At 36.3% G+C, this 17,456-nt stretch overlaps 1 protein-coding gene across 1 annotated transcript in view; it reads right to left on the bottom strand.

Moving 5' to 3' along the window:
* FBXL17 (F-box and leucine rich repeat protein 17) overlaps positions 1-17,456 on the bottom strand; it is a 464,109-nt gene that overhangs the window by 124,012 nt on the left and 322,641 nt on the right. The gene's annotated exons all lie outside the window — the stretch shown is intronic.

Raw genomic sequence — 17,456 nt, 5'->3', positions numbered from 1 at the left:
GCCTAATTTTTTAACCAACATTCATCTTTTCTTAAAAAAAAATTTCAGATTCATAATGATCAAGCAGGTAAGTAAATTTTTCCCTCCAGGTGCTAAAATCTATCCTGAAAAAGTAAGGTTTTTATTTTAAAAGAATAATAACAATCAATTACAGAATGAAACCTATTATTAGCCAGGTACTTTGCATAAGTTCTCTCATGTCCTTCTGAAATTCTTCATGTTTTTTCAGGCGAGGAAAAAGACTCATGCAAACTTAATAGCTCAAGACACGCGTCTAGTAAGACAGGAGTCGTGGCTTGGCCTGCTCGTGCTCTTTGCATACTGTGTGTCCAGAAAATAAAACCTGTCTTCTGTGGATATGTTGTTTATTCTGTTTAACCAATGTCTACAATAAAGATATTCAAAGCCAAGAAATTTATCACAATTTAGCGCATGTTAAATAGATGCTGTGCAACCATGGCTGGGTATGAGAAAATTGGAAAATGGATTTTGAGTGTCAACACTGAATGAGAAGCTCTAGTCAGGTCAAGCAATGAATAAATCCATGCCTATTTTAATGATAAAAGACAATACTTTGATAGCATTTAATTCATCATGGGATAGGTGAAAATGAATTGATGCTGATGGCTGAGAGAATTATTTTATAAATTAATTAGATTTCTTTGTATAAATATTGGCTAAAAGAATACTGTTGGATTTATTTTTTTGGGTACATATATGTTTAAAAACAAACTGAAAAAAATCTACCAATGATAATTTAAAATTACCAATATAAAGAAGAGTACTATCAAGTATTCTTTAGCACACAGGGCCAATTGTAATATGTCTTCTTTTTTTAAAGGAAAAATAATTTTTAAAAAATAAGGATCAAATGACAAAAAATTCAGAAGTCCTCTTCATAATATAGGCTGCATGTAATACAGCTACAACATCCTGAGTCTGTGATTAGTCTAAAACCAAGTAATTCTATATCCAGGAGTCTAGCAAGATATCGCCTTTCAACTCATTGCAACTTTTTTCTACTGCAGAAACAGATTAATCTGAAAACTTACTGGTCAAACACTTTTCCTCCACTTTTGTAATTTAAAAAAATTTTCAATCATTTTCTCTTAAAGATGTCATACAGGGTGCTAACGCTTTCACAAGCACAATCAACACCTTCAGAGCACTGAAAATTTGATGTGAGTTGAATATACGGGCTGCTACAAATAGTCCTTTTTCAAATTAGTTTAGTTTTAGCAGTAGTATTCTTATAGAAGACCAAAGAAATTATTTTATAAGAAGTAGAGCAACACATTTAAATTAAAGATCATTTACTACATATGAATGAAACACCAAACACATAAACAACTGGTCCTACTGACAATAGACTAAATTTGGATGTTTAGTTTTCAAATGTGAAATTTTGCTTAAATGGATTAAAAGAATGAAATTATTCATCTAGATATGGTACTACATTTGCATTTTTTGATCCATTAATTAAATGTAAAAGTGAAAAACAGCATGATGATCTGATCTTTTATTTAGTTTACTGTATGTAACTGCCTACCTGGAATTTAACCCCAAGCTAAGTTTTCTCTTAGACAGCAACGAAAGTAAGCAAAGAAAGAATTTTGTGCAAAGACGCCAACTCAATTATACTTGATAATGAAGAAGATAATCCCAGATGGTTATTTCACCTCATAGCATGTCTATTTGCCCACAGGCGTGTTGTCATCTGAACACCTAAATGAAAATGTATTTGGAGTTTGTAATATTTCTAGATAAATAATTAGGACATACTGTGACTCCCTGAACTAATTTCTCCACCAGGTTACCCCTAACGGAACTGTTCACGGATCTCTATTCAAAAAGGACCACCTCCACTGGGTTCCAGGAGAAAGCTTTGAAGATCCTTTCTGTTCCTCCCCCAACTCCTCTTCATTTCCCTCCGTGGAAGAGGAGTTGTGAATCTGAAGTCAGATTCCAGGATGGCAACATGTTCTTGGGAGGAAACTTTCAAAAATGATAAGAGCTTTTCTTTACCTACTGTGGTGGCTGCCGTCCTCTGGCATCCTTTTGTGAGTCTCCGCTCAGCACCCTCCTTCCCATCCCTTTCCTTCAGTCGAGGCAGACAGAACTGGAGCTACTGTCCAGGGAGAACAGGTGTGAGAGGGTGCAGATGGATGTGCTTTTTGATTTCAATAGGGTTACCAATTTTAAGATTGGTGTTTGGGGGCAGGAACCCGCTTGGTCCTTCAGTCAAGACAAAAGGAGCACTCTGTGTATTTTTTTTTTTTTTGGTGAGGAAGATTGGCCCTGAGCTAACATCTGTGCCAATCTTCCTCTGTTTTGTATGTGGGACACTGCCACAGCATGGCTTGATGAGCAGTGTGTAGCTCTGAGCTCAGGATCTGAACCTATGCACCCTGGGCCACTGAAGTTGAACACATGAACTTAACCACTATGCCACCAGGCTGGCCTCATGTGTATTTATTTTTTTATTAAAGTTCTGTGTTAGTTTTGGGGCCAAAGATGTTTTCATCATGTATTCATTTAACCATTAATCATTAGGTGAGTAATGATAAAGGGCACAAACTCTGGAGTTAGCCTCCATAAATCTGACTTCTGGCTCCATCACTTAAAAATTGCATGGCATTGGGCAAGTTATTTAATTTCTTTGTGTCTTAGTTTTCACATCTTTAATGTGGGAATAATAATAATAACTCCCTAGTAGGATTGTTGTGAGAATTGATTAAGTCAATAAATGCGGAAACTCTTGAAACAGGCCTGGCACATAACAAGTGCTCAATAAATATTAGCTACTATTATTGATAATTATTTAATTTAAGAAGTATTAAAAATGCTGGTCTTGCTTGGCAAGCAGCTAATTAGGCAAGGGAGGGAGGACAAGGACATAAACAGGAAAGTCAAGGTCCTGCCCCAGGGCACCTGTCTCACAGTGCTGTGCGTGCATCTTCTTAGGGACTACTAGGACCTGTCTGAAGCAGGATTCCTGAGGTGAAGTACCGTCTTAGTAACAATCTAATTTTATCCTTACAACAAACATCAACTTCAGAATGAGTCCAGGACCAAATCTGAGGCTTACTGGCTAACACCTCTGTTCATATTTGAAGAGGCCCCAATTTTATACTTCAAGTTTGACTTATTAACAAAGGTTTTAATAAGTGAGAATATGAATAGGCATGTGAAAGTAAGACTTCCTGGAGATGAGTTAAAATGTACATGACTGCAGATAAGTAGAAGCCAAAAACACCAAGGATGCCAGCCTTTCTTCTTGGCTTCTTATGCTCGTCTTCAAACACGGGGTCTTGTTTTCTAAAAGGCTCTGGTTTGTCTAACATGACTACCCAGCTAACAGTGCTGACGATGTGAACAGGTGGAGCAGATAAATGGTCCTTCTGAAAGTAGAGACAAGAGTATAAAAGGCGGGATTCAAGGAGCAAGGCTGAGGTTTCATGGCTTTTAGTTCTGGAGGCCTGGGAAGTGTTGTGGAAAGCAAATGTCATGTACATAGAAGATAAACATTTTAAAATCCACATTGTTTTCATTGAAAAGAGAATAGTGTTCTCTAGAGCAGTGATACCTAAATCTAACTAATCATACAACTCACCAAAGAAACACTAAATAACATCAACAAAAATCTACAGAGTTCTGCCCACCGCCCCTGCACCCTCACAGCACCCCTGCAAGGTCCGATATAGGGATGCTAATCTGTAGGTTTTTTCCCCCCCCAGAGTTACCCAGAATATTTGAAGGCATACCAAAGTTGGGTGCACTCATCTCAGTCTGATCCTTAGAATCATCACCCAGCCTCCAACCTCCACAGAGACTCTGGTTTCATAGGGCTGGGGTGGGGCCTCGCCCTGTACGCTACAAAGCATGCCCAGGTGATTCTAAGGTGCAGTCAGAGCTATGTACCATGGGCCCTAGTTCAGTGTTTTGCTGCTGAGTAGTGTGGATGTGATTTCTGTGCTTCAAAGCAAAAACTATGCCATTGTCATCACCAGTAGATGTTACCTGAGCTCTTACTCTGCACTAAGCGAAGACACAAACATAACTTGGGATCTACATCCTAACTACTGATGAAGCCAAGTTATAGGTAAGATTAAAAAACTGAATTCCAGTGTGACAAATATGCTACACAACCTTCATCTTCCCCAGAAATAACCTGAAGGCTGCTCTTTCAGATCTACATTTCTCTTACTATTTTCTCTCTTTCTGTCTTCAGTATTCAGATACTGCTTATGCTGGGAGAAAAACAATCCTGCATGGTTTATCTGCTATTTAATAATATCCTTTCATCAGCTTGAAACACGATGAGTCAACATAATTTATCTTCAGGGATACCCCATATAAAACACACTAAGCATATCATTCCATTGCTTAGGGTAGGGAGATTTAATCACAGTATTTAATGAAATAAAAACTAATTCCTTAAATCTGAATTTCTTTCAAATGAAGTGAGAGGACTAATGAAATACGACCTCACCTGTTTGCATCTAAAAATACTGAGATGGAAATTATACACACAAGAACACAATGACTTTTAAAGATAGAAAATTGGGGCAGGTATAAGACCATCTAGGCAGATACATGACCATCTAATGCTGGGATTTTCCTTTTGACAAACAAGAACTAGGAAGAACTAGGTACAAACTGCCTCTCTTTATACAGTTTAATGATGGATAGACTTAGACCAGGACAGAACTAGCTTTCTATTATGGAAGAAGAACATATCACAAATACCCTGCACTAACATAAACATATAGTACTAAACACAGCAAAGTGAAGTTTTCTATTATTGCACATCAGACAGGAATACTTTTGTCTCCTTGAGACTGGAACTAGAATCTGGAAACTGCTGGCCTTGAGAAAGAGTATACACAAGAGTATGACTCTTCCAATTTCTATCATTATTTTTTGAAGGTGAAAAAACTTGCCATTACTAAATAGATTTTCCTACTTATCTTTCTACATGATTAAAAAAGGCAACCGATTGCACTGGTGCCACTGAAACAGCAAGAATTATACATACCAGTTCTAAGAGTGTTCAAGGGGAAAAATTTTTTAAACTCTTTAATCATGAAAAATTTCTAACATAAACAAAAGTAAAAAAAATAGTATAATGGACTTTCATGTGTCTATCACCTAGCTTCAACAATTAACCCATAGGCAAACTTGTTTCATACACTCCTATCTACTCCCCCAACCCTAATTAGGGGAACACTGACCAGATTGTTTTAAAGCAAATCCAAAACAGCATGACATATCATTGGGGTGGGCGGAATCTCATCAAGCCGTTACCCAGCATCTGAATAATTAGGATTTTTTTCTTTTTCTTTCTTTTTTTCTTTTCTTTTCTTTTCTTTTTCTTTTTTTTTTTTTTTTTTACTGTTTTAAGGCACTCTTGTACTTTTTTCATTCCTAAAAATTTTTCTTTGATATCTTAATGCTTTTATAAGCTTGCCTGAATAAAAGATTCTCTTAAACTGGCATGGTAAGGTGATGAGTGACCATTCTCTATCCATGTGTGTTTCTGATGTGTAATCTGTGACTCTATTAAAACAGGTCATCAGGTAAGAAACCAGAGATGCAGGGATTTATTAAACCCTCATTCACAAATATGTTCTAAACAAAGTTACTTGATACATGCAGTTTTTCTGCCATTTTTTATGTATCAGGAAAGTTCAATGTCAGTGCAGTCTACTTTTACATTCATTTGACTAAGCAATAAATAATCTAGGCAGATGCTTTCCATGCATCTAAAAGCCAAGGTCTGCACATTTGGAAAATTTCTTATATTTTCCTCGAACTACTTCATCTAATATATATTTTTCCTAGGGCATTCCATTTTTACAGGTAAAGTCTTCTTTTAATATAATGCTTATTGAAAAAGAGGGTATCTGTTATCGTTCTTCAGGAATCTTCCTTCAAATCACACGACTTTCTGTCATGGCGCTATGCCAAATAGTGAAGTCATGGCAATGCTAAAAAAGAATATTATGGAAATCAAAATTTATATCTGATATTGCCACAGCCAACCATTTTTTGAATAGAGCCCATCCCACCAGATCAAGCTCATTCAGACTAACACCTTTGTCTAAGAATGCACGTTCCCCTCAATGTCCCAGTCAGGGCTGTGGTGCAGAGGTTGAAGAGAAAGAATTAGCTAGGAGAGATTTTCAAAGTTATTTAAAATCATACTGAAATTATCATTATGATTAATTCTACACTTTAAAAAACAAATTTTAAAGGTTAAAAATTAGATCTTATTAACCAAGAAGGCTTTGAAGAGAGAGTAACACTGATTCATAAATAGAATAAACACTGATTCATAAAACTACATTGTTTACTCTGACTATTCTAAGAGGTTTCAAAACTATTTCCAATAAAGGCTAACGACATGGTATCACAAAAATTGTTTTTAAATAGAAATCTCCATTTTTACGCCAAATAATTCCAAACGTTAAAAAAGAAAATAGTGTGTTTTCTTACTATTGCATTGCTTTCAGTTAGAAGAATATGAACAGGACAAAATCTTTGTGTTTGTGTGTGTGTGTGTGTGTTAGCCTCCTTCCCCACCCCCGCCTTGACCCCACAGGTAATTTATGAATACTTTATCTTAAGTCTGAAGACAGCATTAAAATTACATATTTAAAATAATCAAACATAGACAATAAGTATATTATAAAACTTATTTAGATTTTATAATGTTACTTATGTTTAAAGGAAAATGTTTTTTAAGCAGGAAAGGAGACAAACTTAATCTATGCTGTCAGACACAATGATACTGCTTATCCCATGGGTAGGGTAATGTCTGGAAAGGGGCATGGTGGGTGAGGATTGTGAGGCACCAGAAATGTTGTTGCTTGATCTGGATGCTGGTTACAGGCTATATTCAATTTGTGAAGATTCACCGAACTTACAATATATGTTTACTTTTCTCTATATACTTAAATCAAAAATTTTTTAAAAAGCAGAAAATGAATTAAAATGGTATTAGATCATTTTCACATTGTATCACCTGTAGCATTATGCTATTATATCCGAATTTTTACATAGTAGTATTTTCATACTCATTATATATATGTTTCATATATATATATGAATATATTTCATATATATATATGAAACAAAGAAGTGGCTCTTCTAATTTCAATGCCATACAAGGCCAATTAACCTGATTTATTTAAAACATATGCTCCTTTAAGGAATTAGGAATAATTTTGAACGTGACTTAGCCTCTATTAAGGGTAAAGACAGCTAAATGAACTCTTTAGTACAGGATATTTAAAATCAATCAGGTGAATCAAAAGAACCAAAAAACAAGAATATATTCCTCATCAATTCAGGTGGCCTTATTTTAGAGACTGCAAAATTTCCTTACTTTTAAGGAAAAAAAAATCACATGTCCCATAAGAGTCTGTATATGTGTATATCAATGTACCCAAAAGCCTAATGAACTCAAATTTCTGAGGGCTTTAATAAATTATTTAAGATCTTCAGTTATTTTTGAAAAATGATATGAGATGTATAGGGTAAGAAATTCAAGTAGTCTTGTCTCATTTAAAGCTTAATTTAATAATATTATCAAATAAAAATAAATAATATTAAATACATTAAATAAATAGTATTAAATCAATGAGCATTTAAATTCTGTGAAACCTAATAAAAACCATAAAAGTGGTATCTAAAAGAAGTTGAAAGTTCTAGACATGGAACACGGAAGATGAAAAAATGCAGACATGGAAAAATGTAGACATTAAAGGAATCAAAAAGTGGGAATCTGTGGCTGATGAAGTACAGTGGGGTGGTGGAGTCTGGAAGAGATAGCTCACCACAACAGAATTATTCTTTTAGCAACAGTTAGATACTCAGGCAGAAGAAGGTACTTAATTTTATGGTTAGCTTATGACCAAAAACTCTACAACCTGAACCATGTCGACATGCTCATAAATCAGTACAAATTCCGAATGTTCTCATACACACCATGCCTTTGTTCATACAATACTGCTCACCGTACTGCCCCGTTTCCTGTCCAAATCCTTCCTTCCTCCACCAGCCTGAAGTCTTCATCCTTTCTGAAATCTTCTCTGATCACACCCAAGATCTCAATTATCTTTTTACTTCTCTGAATTCCTCTGACACTAAGAACTTAACCCTTATGTAAGAAGTGTTTTATGAATGAAACTCTCCTTTCTCCTGATGGGAAAAGTAAAGAAAGGACAAGTTCCATTTAGTACGTTTCCTCATTGAATCTTTACAACAGTCTGATTCACAGATGAAGAAACTGAGACCCAGAGAGACTAAATCATTTGCCTGTCTTCACACAGATATGAAGAAGCAAGATCAGGTTCTGAACTTGGGCCTGCTTGACTCCAAAGTACTAAAGCCTCCACCTTCAAGCAGGTGACTCTGGAGGACAGGGAGAATTATATTTCACCGTGGTTCCTCTTCCAGAAAATGGGCTGCATTACTAACTTCACCCCTCCTGGTACATTACCTGAGACACATGTAGATGCAAAATATTAGAAGGAAAACAAAGAATTTGCACATGTTCACCCTGTTAGTGGCAGGGCAGGGACTAGAAACCGTCTCCTGGCTCATTTGCACCATGCTCCACTGAACACTCACAGCATGGAGTGTTCAAGGATGAAAGATTATATGTAAGTAGGCAACATATTGTAGTGGAAACAGTACCAGATCTAGGGTCAGAGAGATCTGGGTTTAAATCCTGTCTCTACCGTTACTTTGAATCCTTAGGCAACAATTGCAAATACCCTGAGCACGTTTCCTTATCAGCACAACAATAATAATCCAGATACTGAAGGTCTATAATGCGAAGACTAAGGGATCCAATGTATGTTAAATCACTAACAAAATAGTCAGAGCTAGTCTCTCTGCCCCCTCCCAACTTAAATGTAACATGGAAACGCTGACACCGCATCATCGGCAGGGGTTCTTCTTGAAGCACAGCCCAGAAATCAGATGTATGTCCTGTATAGGGGATCCACTCCACACGGGCTTCCGTGACCCCTCCAGGCATCCTAATGAGAGAACAGGGCTCCTTGCTATTCATTACCCAAGAGTATGAGGAGATGGCATCTTGAAAACAATTTCAAGAATTCATTATCATATCAAATAATATAGGTTTCATTACAAGAGAGCAAAGAGTTATAAAGGAGATGGTTTCCTTTTTATTTCTGTCTGATTTGCTCCTGTCTGTCTTCCAAGATGTCAGACGAAGAGTCTGCTTTATTTATAAATGATACTACAGCTGAGAACAAAAAGATTAGGTTATAAAAAGAAGGAAAAAGCCTTAGAAAGATGAAGAAGGAGGTAAATTTACGGTCTATTAACTAGATGGATGAATTAACACCCTGAGTCACCAAGCCAACGTGTTCAGTGACTGGTTGCATCTTTGCCACAAAGAAAGACAACCAGAAGTCACATTACATCCATTTTTCTTCTATTTCACTAATTTTAGAATGAATCCTGAAATGGAGTTTTACGCTGAAGATGGTTAATCTAGAGCTGCACTCTCCAACATAGTAGCCACTAGCCGCATACAGCTATCAAGCACTTGAAATGTGGATAGTCCAAATTGAGATGTGCTGTAATTGTAAAATACACACCAGATTTCAAAGACTGAGTATAAAAAAAAGAATTATAACATCTCAGTAGTAATGTTTTTAATGGATTATGTGCTGAAATGATTATATTTTGGATATCGTTTTTTTAAAGTAAAATACATTATTAAAATTAATTTCACCAGTTTCTTTCCACTTTTTTCAACGCACAACTAGAAAATTTTGAATTACACACGTAGCTCACATTTGTGCTTTGCGTTACATTTCTATTGGACAGTGTTGGCCTAGAATGAGAATCAAAGATATTCAATATTCAGGCAAGTGACAATACATGAGAAATACTGTCTTCAACTCAAACAAGAGGAGTTGAACTTCATGTGATATTATACAGTAGGTATTTAGCGTGTTACATTGCTACCTGCAACATTTTTGCTCTTTAAGATTATGATCTATAGAGATAAGATTTAAATAACTTAATTCTGAATATATAAAACATATACTCTAAATATGAATTTTAATATATAAATTCTAAGTATATATAGTGACACAGATAAGATGTCACTAGAATACCAGAGTTCAGTATGTAAATATAAAATTTGGGGGGTCAGAAAGTCAAAAGCAAAACCCTGAGGAAACCTGAGATCTGTCTCGTCTCTCGTCTTTCCTAAACTACTCCAATATCTTTCTCATTATTGGTCTCTTCGCTGATCTCTTCTCAGTGCAACCCATCCCCCACATCACTGCTAGAGTTCTGTTTTAGAAGATAAATTTGATTTTGTCACTTTCCTCCTCAAACCCTTAAGATAACTCCCAACATTTATAGCATAAAGTCTAAATTCTTTAGAGCTAATGCTTGCCAACATCTCACTCCAAACTACCCTTCCACTCTCATCTCTGAGAATTCACCACAGGCGAATGCCTTGCCCTCCCCAATCATGCCAAGCTTGCTCACAGCTCTGCTGCTCCCGTCTCCCTGCTTGTCTGCCAGTGATCTTTCTTTGCCTTCGGTGATAGCCCCAGGTGACCTGGGATGGCATTTGCTATACTCTCCAGGCATCTGGTCTACGAATATTATCATACATCCCACTCATCACATTATATTGTATAGGCCTATCGCCTCACTCAAGATCAGTTTGAGAGGCAGTAAGGTGAAGATAGGTACCTTGATTTTTTTCTTTTGAGGAAGATTAGCCCTGAGCTAACATCTGCTGCCCAATCCTCCTCTTTTTGCTGAGGAAGACTGACCTTGAGTTAACATCCGTGCCCATCTTCCTCTACTTTATATCTGGGATGCCTTCCACAGCATGACTTGCCAACCGGTGCCATGTCTGAACCCGGGATCCGAACTGGTGAACCCTGGGCCACCAAAGCGGAATATGTGCACTTAACTGCTGTGCCACCAGGCCAGCCCAAGAACCTTGATTTTTTACCCTTGTGTCTCTAGTATCTAGTACAGTGACAGAAATGAACTAGGTCTTTCATACATATTTATTGATTGAAAGAATTATGTTTTTTTCCCTCCATCATCTTAAGTACTAGCCATGCAAGACACCCATGTTTCTGAAACATCAAGTACTTTCCTGCAACTATGTCCCGCATCTCTACTGTTCCATCACAGCTTGGAATGCTCTTTTTTTCAAAATTTGTTTGTTTTTGTTTTCACTTTTATCAGAATAATATATGTATATTGTTTAAAAAAAAAGCTAACTACTACATCCAGAACTCTCATGCTGCATACTTTCTCATATCCAAACCGTACTTCCTGAAATCAACCACTTCCAACTCCTTTAGGTGTTTCTTTCTCTTTCTTTCTTTTTTTTTTTTCTTTTTTTGGTGAGGAAGACTGGCCCTGAGCTAACATCTGTGCCAATCTTCCCCTATTTTGTATGTGGGACACTGCCACAGCATGGCTTGACAAGTGGTGTGTGGGTCTGCGCCTGGGATCTGAACCTACAAACCCTGGGCCACCAAAGCAGAGCCCACGAACCTAACCACTACACCACCGGGCAGGCCCTTAGGTGTTTCTTTTTATTCTTCCATTTATTCTTATATTTCTTGGGCCTTGCTCTCAAGGACAACATAGGCAAAAGCAGGCGGGTCTATCTCAAGCTTTATGTTACCTAAAATGTGTTGTAGAGTACTTTACACATAATAGATACTCAATAAACACTTTTTGGTTGATTGAATGAATGGATACGTGAATATTCAGGCTCTTTGGTGCTTGAGCACAAACTCCTCAACAGTCTGAAGTGGAGATGCATTCATATACCACAGTCAAGGCAAAGAAACAAATTAAAATGAGGTACCAATTAAGAACAAGTAGGAAGAAGATAATGAAAAGGAAGACAAGTAGGCAGAAACCAGGAAATCCTCCAAAACAAAAAAGTCATGGCAGCCTGGGAATAGAGGTTATGTGAATGAGTTTTGGAATCGGATAAATTTAGATTTGCATTCCAGCTGAACCACCTTGGGAAAATTACAGAATTTTCCTGGGTCTCAGTTTTCTTATCTGTAAAACGAGGATAATCCTTCCTTCCTTCCAGGTTTGCCGTATCTTGTATGCTTTATAAATGAAAGCTGTTTTATTATTATTGTGTATGTATATGGGGATAATAATAACAATAACAACATCACCACCCTGGCAACCTTGAAGACGAGGCTGACTTCTGGTCTAACCAGAAGTTTCTTGCACACTTAGTGCTGAGGCTTCACCAGGCTATGGAAAGAGAAAGAAGTGATTATGCTCGGTAATGGGAAGTATGTGGGAATGACACGAGGACAGGTTCCTTCCAGCAGCACTATAAAAGCAGCAGTCTACTTCCATCTGTATGTTAATCACTTTTTGTGTTTGCCTGTTTGTTTCAGAGAGTCTACCAAAAAAATAAGTCCCTTCCTTAGATGGCACACTCAGAAGCACAATGACAATATTTTAGAAATGACAATAGATATCTGATTATTGCTAAAATCTAGTAAATATCCTTGATGGAAAAGTAAATTTCATAACATCCTATACTAACGAAATCCATACACTGAATAAAAACGCTATCTTCAAATTTTTATTAAGATAGATAGGCCAGAATCTCAAGACAATAAAATCTCACTACAGAGTATCATATACCAGAACCTTAAATTGCTCTCAGCATCTCCATGATGATGCAGTGAATTAATGTGCAGTGTAAGTGATTGGTTAAAAGCATTTAAATCAACCTTATGTTCTTGAAATTTTCCATGAGCAAAAACAATATCCATTTAGAAAGATCTTGCAAAAATGATTTTATTGTAAAGAAAAAGAGAAACAAAGCACAATAAATTATTTTAAAGCATTTCACTAGTGAAGTAACATCATCTACTGGATGGAATATAACATAAGCCTTTGAATCACCAAGTGTTCCTAGGTACGGGTAATCAAAAAAAACACCCGTGCTCACTTCCATTTACCATGGACACCTGAAATTATGAAATAGCTGATGCACATAATCATTAAACTGATTTGCAAATATAAAACCTCAAAGCAACTAACAATATTAGAATGTTGTTCTCACAGCCCTAAATAACTTAAGGGTAGAGGAAAGAAAATTTCTCTTCACATATGGTAGTAGACTTTGCTGGTTTTGCAATATTTTTATATACAACAACTGTAACTATTTACTAGTTGTGATCCAATTTAGGGAAAAGAAAACTCCAAACACACAAATAAGGATGGTATGTGTGGATGTTTTCATGTTTTTAATGAAAGCATGACAAGTCAAAACAAAGTCTCCAAAATGGAATTAATTTCTAGTTAAATCAATTTATCATTACAAATTTTTTAAGTTAATATTCATTATAATAACAAAAGTAGAATTTAAGTATTCTGAATTTGAACAGTCAAGTAAATTAACAATGTATTTCTTTAGACTTAATTCTTTGGCTGAAGATGCAGAAGAGAAATTAGTTTCTTAGGGTTAGCTCTCCTGTGTCCTAGAATAAAAACTAAAACAAACCACAAATAGACAAAAACATTCCCTGGATAATACTTTCGACATTCTATTAGTGTTTTCCTCCTGTGCTGTTATGGGCCCTTGATGACTCTAATAACTAGAGAGAAAGAGAGAAAGAAAGAGAGAGAGAGAGGAAAGTGGGAGAAGGAGAAGCACAAACATGATCCCCCACTTGCAAGTGAATAATTTTTCAAATGACAAAAATTTCAACTCACGAATTTCTCTTTAAATTGTAGGTTAAAACCCAAACAAACAAACACACTTCTCTTTCAAACACTGTTGTGCTCCAGGTATACCAAAAAATCTTTTTACTACAAAATAGCTAGAAATGCTGGATGAAATGAGATAAACATTCTTTAAAATACATAGCTGATTTAGTAAGAAAGTAAAAATTTACCATACAACCCAGAAATTCTTCTCCTAAGCATCTATACAAGATAAATGAAACGTGTGTCCATACAAAGACTTGCAAGAGAATGTTAACAGCTGTATTATTCATAAGAGTGAAAAAGTAGAAACCACCCAAATGTCCATCAGCTGGTGAATGGATAAACAAAACATAGAATATTCACACAATGGAATACCATTCAGGAATAAAAGGGATGAAACAGATGTAGAAGATCACATTTTGTATGATTCTATTTATATGAAATGTCCAGAAAAGGCAAATCTATATAGATGGAAAGTAGATTAGTAGTTGCCTGAGGTTAGATATGGGAACAGGCATTAACTATAGACAGACAGAAGGATCTTACCGGGGTGATGGAAATATTCTAAGACTGGCTTGTGGTGATAGTTGTACAATTCTTTTAATTTACTAAAATAATTGAATTGTACACTCAAAATGGGTGATTTTTATGATATCTAAGTAAAGTTCTTTTAAAAAAGAAAGTAAATGAAACAAGTTAAGGACCTCCAAACAAAGGAAGAATGCCACAATTACCTTGAGGAGACTTGCTAACGTTGGTAGCCTGAGTTTACCGACCATGTAAGACAGGGGAGGGAAAATATTTCCTCTGAAAATTAAAGTCAAAGGCCATCCCTCACATAAATTTAGAGTTTGAATTACCCTTCTTTCCTGCTCTTGGAAATTCTTATCCAAGAAATAAACTCAAAGCATGTCCAAATCGGTACTGCCTCAGAACTCCCGATGGAAGCAAGCACGATCTTCTTCCGAGGCACATCCATTAACCCAGGTCCTGCTGGATTCCCAGAGATAACGCACCCTGGGAGCTCACAGTTACAAAACAAACAAAACAAAAAGCATAAGCCATCATGAATGAGGGCCAGCAAAAAAACAAACAAAAGAATAAAACCCCAAAGGACTTCAGATTTTAGATTATTGGATGTAAATGTAATAAATGTATATTTAAACTGTTCAAGAAATAAAAAGGAAATTGAAATGAGCAAACAAGATACTATATGAAAAAGAATCATAATTTCTCAAAATTAAAAATACGATCACTGAAATTCAAAGCAGCAGATAGCTTAAAGAGCAAATTAGACAGAGCTGAAGAAAAAATTAGTAAACTGGGGATAGATAATATAAAAGAGAGATTGATAGATGCAGCACAAGGTCTAATATATGATTAATTAAATGTCCAGAAGAAAAGAATAGAGATAATGGGGGAAAGGCAATGTTTAAGAAAATAATGATCGAAACTCTCCCCAAACTGATTAAAGAACTGAGTGTTCAGATTCAGGATGCTCTACCAATTCTAAGCCTGATAAATAAAAAGAAATACGTAAGCAGAGCTACCACAGAAAAACTGCAGAACACTAAAAGAAAAAAAACCCAGATATTACCAGCAGTCAAAAGAAAAAGACAAGTACTAACAAAGGAATGACAATTGGCAGCTCTCCCCACTCAACGGAAGCCAGAAGACAATGGAATAATATCTTCAAAATACTGAGAGAAAATGACTGTAGTTCTTAATATTGTGTACCAAGCTAACTATCATTCAAGAACATGGGTGAACTAAAATATGTTCTGATATTTTAAAAATATTTTTGTATAAAAACTTTCAACATTTTGCTTAATGAACACAACTTTCCCTATTGTTGAATAAACTGACAAATAATGTTAATACTACTTAATCTAAACAAGTAGGTACGAAATTATATATTACTCCTAAAAAAATTATATAAGAAGGGGCCAGCCCCATGGCCGAGTGGTTAAGTTCACAACGCTCTGCTGCAGTGGCCCAGGGTTTCACCGGTTTGGATCCTGGGCGCGGATGTGGCACCGCTCATCAGGCCACGTGGAGGCGGCGTCCCACATGCCACAACTAGAAGGACCTGCAACTAAGATATACAACTATGTACCAGGGGGATTTGGGGAGATAAAGCAGAAAAAAAAAAAAAGGATTGGCAACAGTTGCTAGCTCAGGTGCCAATCTTTAAGAAAAAAAAAATTATATAAGAAGTTAACGAATATTTCTAAAGTCATTACATCATTACATCAAAGAAATAATATTCTATTATCACATAAAATGATTTACTTGAACAATAAACATATTTTCTACCCGCTTTGTAATTCTACTGAGGAAAAAAGGTCAGTCTTGTTGGTCTCACAAAGATGCCTGGAGAATGGTGGTACCATACTTACCTTGTGGGAGAAAATGTCCTCTAGCATGGGAGAGAGGACAGCTTTGTTCTGGTTCTGGAGCTGGGGGAACTGAGGCTCAGTTTCCTTCTCTCTAAGAATTAGGGGCTTCATAGGAATCAACACTTACTAATAACTCTTAGAGCTCTCAAGCCTGATAATCTTTTAGCTCAATCCTATAGGATGCTAATGAAACTTCTGTCTTTCATAATCTCAGAACCAACAACCAAACCAGTTGGAAATATTTCTAGATAGAATTTTAGCACATTATATCACACATTCTTGCAATATTGTCTCACTAATAATTGTATTAGCTGGGAAGTTTACAATCCTGATTTCTCATCCCCCAGTGCCAGGATATTTAATAACGGAAACACCTGCTCTGAAAGATGTTTACACAACTGACAATTTTTTTTCCAAGAACACTGTACTAACTAGGGATACTAGTTAGGGGATACTAGGTATCTGTCTACAGGTCTTCCCAACAGTAGCAAAGTAAATTGCTACAGTGGCAAATTTTCAATGACTTTTTTTTTTCTGTTTAGTTGTGTTATTTTGGGACCTGCTGTCTAGTATTAGCTAGGCTTTCTCTCTCAAGCAAAAGTAAAATGGAAATCTAAAGGTGCCTGTACTGGTGGCTATGTCTGAACTGTGTGAGGTCTCAGAGTTCCCGGTGAGGCCAGGCCCATCTGGTCCAGTTTCGTCCAAAGGCTACAGCAGAGCGGTTCAGAGACAGCAGTGCCATCCTGTCAAATGGCTTACCCCTTCCTTCTCAATTCTAGGAGTAAAACATGTTTCTTTAAAAGAAAAAAAAAACATGCTGGACAGAGGAGGCAAGAAATATGGTATGGATGGTGGTTAAATGTTTGCCCTCTAATAAAATATAAAATAATTTTAACATTTAACATCAAATCTAAAGCTGACTTAAAAATCCCACAGTGGGTAAAGAGCTAACAAAACCATTTCTCTTTGTGAATGGGAATCTGACCTTTGGTTAACTTCCTAGATGTGTTTCCTTAAAATGGCACATTAACCATGCTACTAGGCACATTGCTAATAGGAACAATGACCCCTGATTGGTAGATAGCAACTGTCTGGTTTGAGAGAACTATAAATACCTGATGAGGACATCACTGCTTTAGGTTCCCTGAGTGCAGTCATTCCTGTAACTGGACATGTAAGTTTCGGGGATGCTAGATATATGCCTATTGATTATTACAAGAGATATTAGTTCTTGGGGTTTGAAGCTTCTAAGATAGGGCAGCACCTGCACCCATG

The sequence above is a fragment of the Equus przewalskii genome, chromosome 13 (genome assembly GCF_037783145.1).
Source record: "Equus przewalskii isolate Varuska chromosome 13, EquPr2, whole genome shotgun sequence".
NCBI classification, from domain to species: Eukaryota; Metazoa; Chordata; class Mammalia; order Perissodactyla; family Equidae; genus Equus; species Equus przewalskii.
This window is presented reverse-complemented; position numbering and strand designations above follow the sequence as displayed.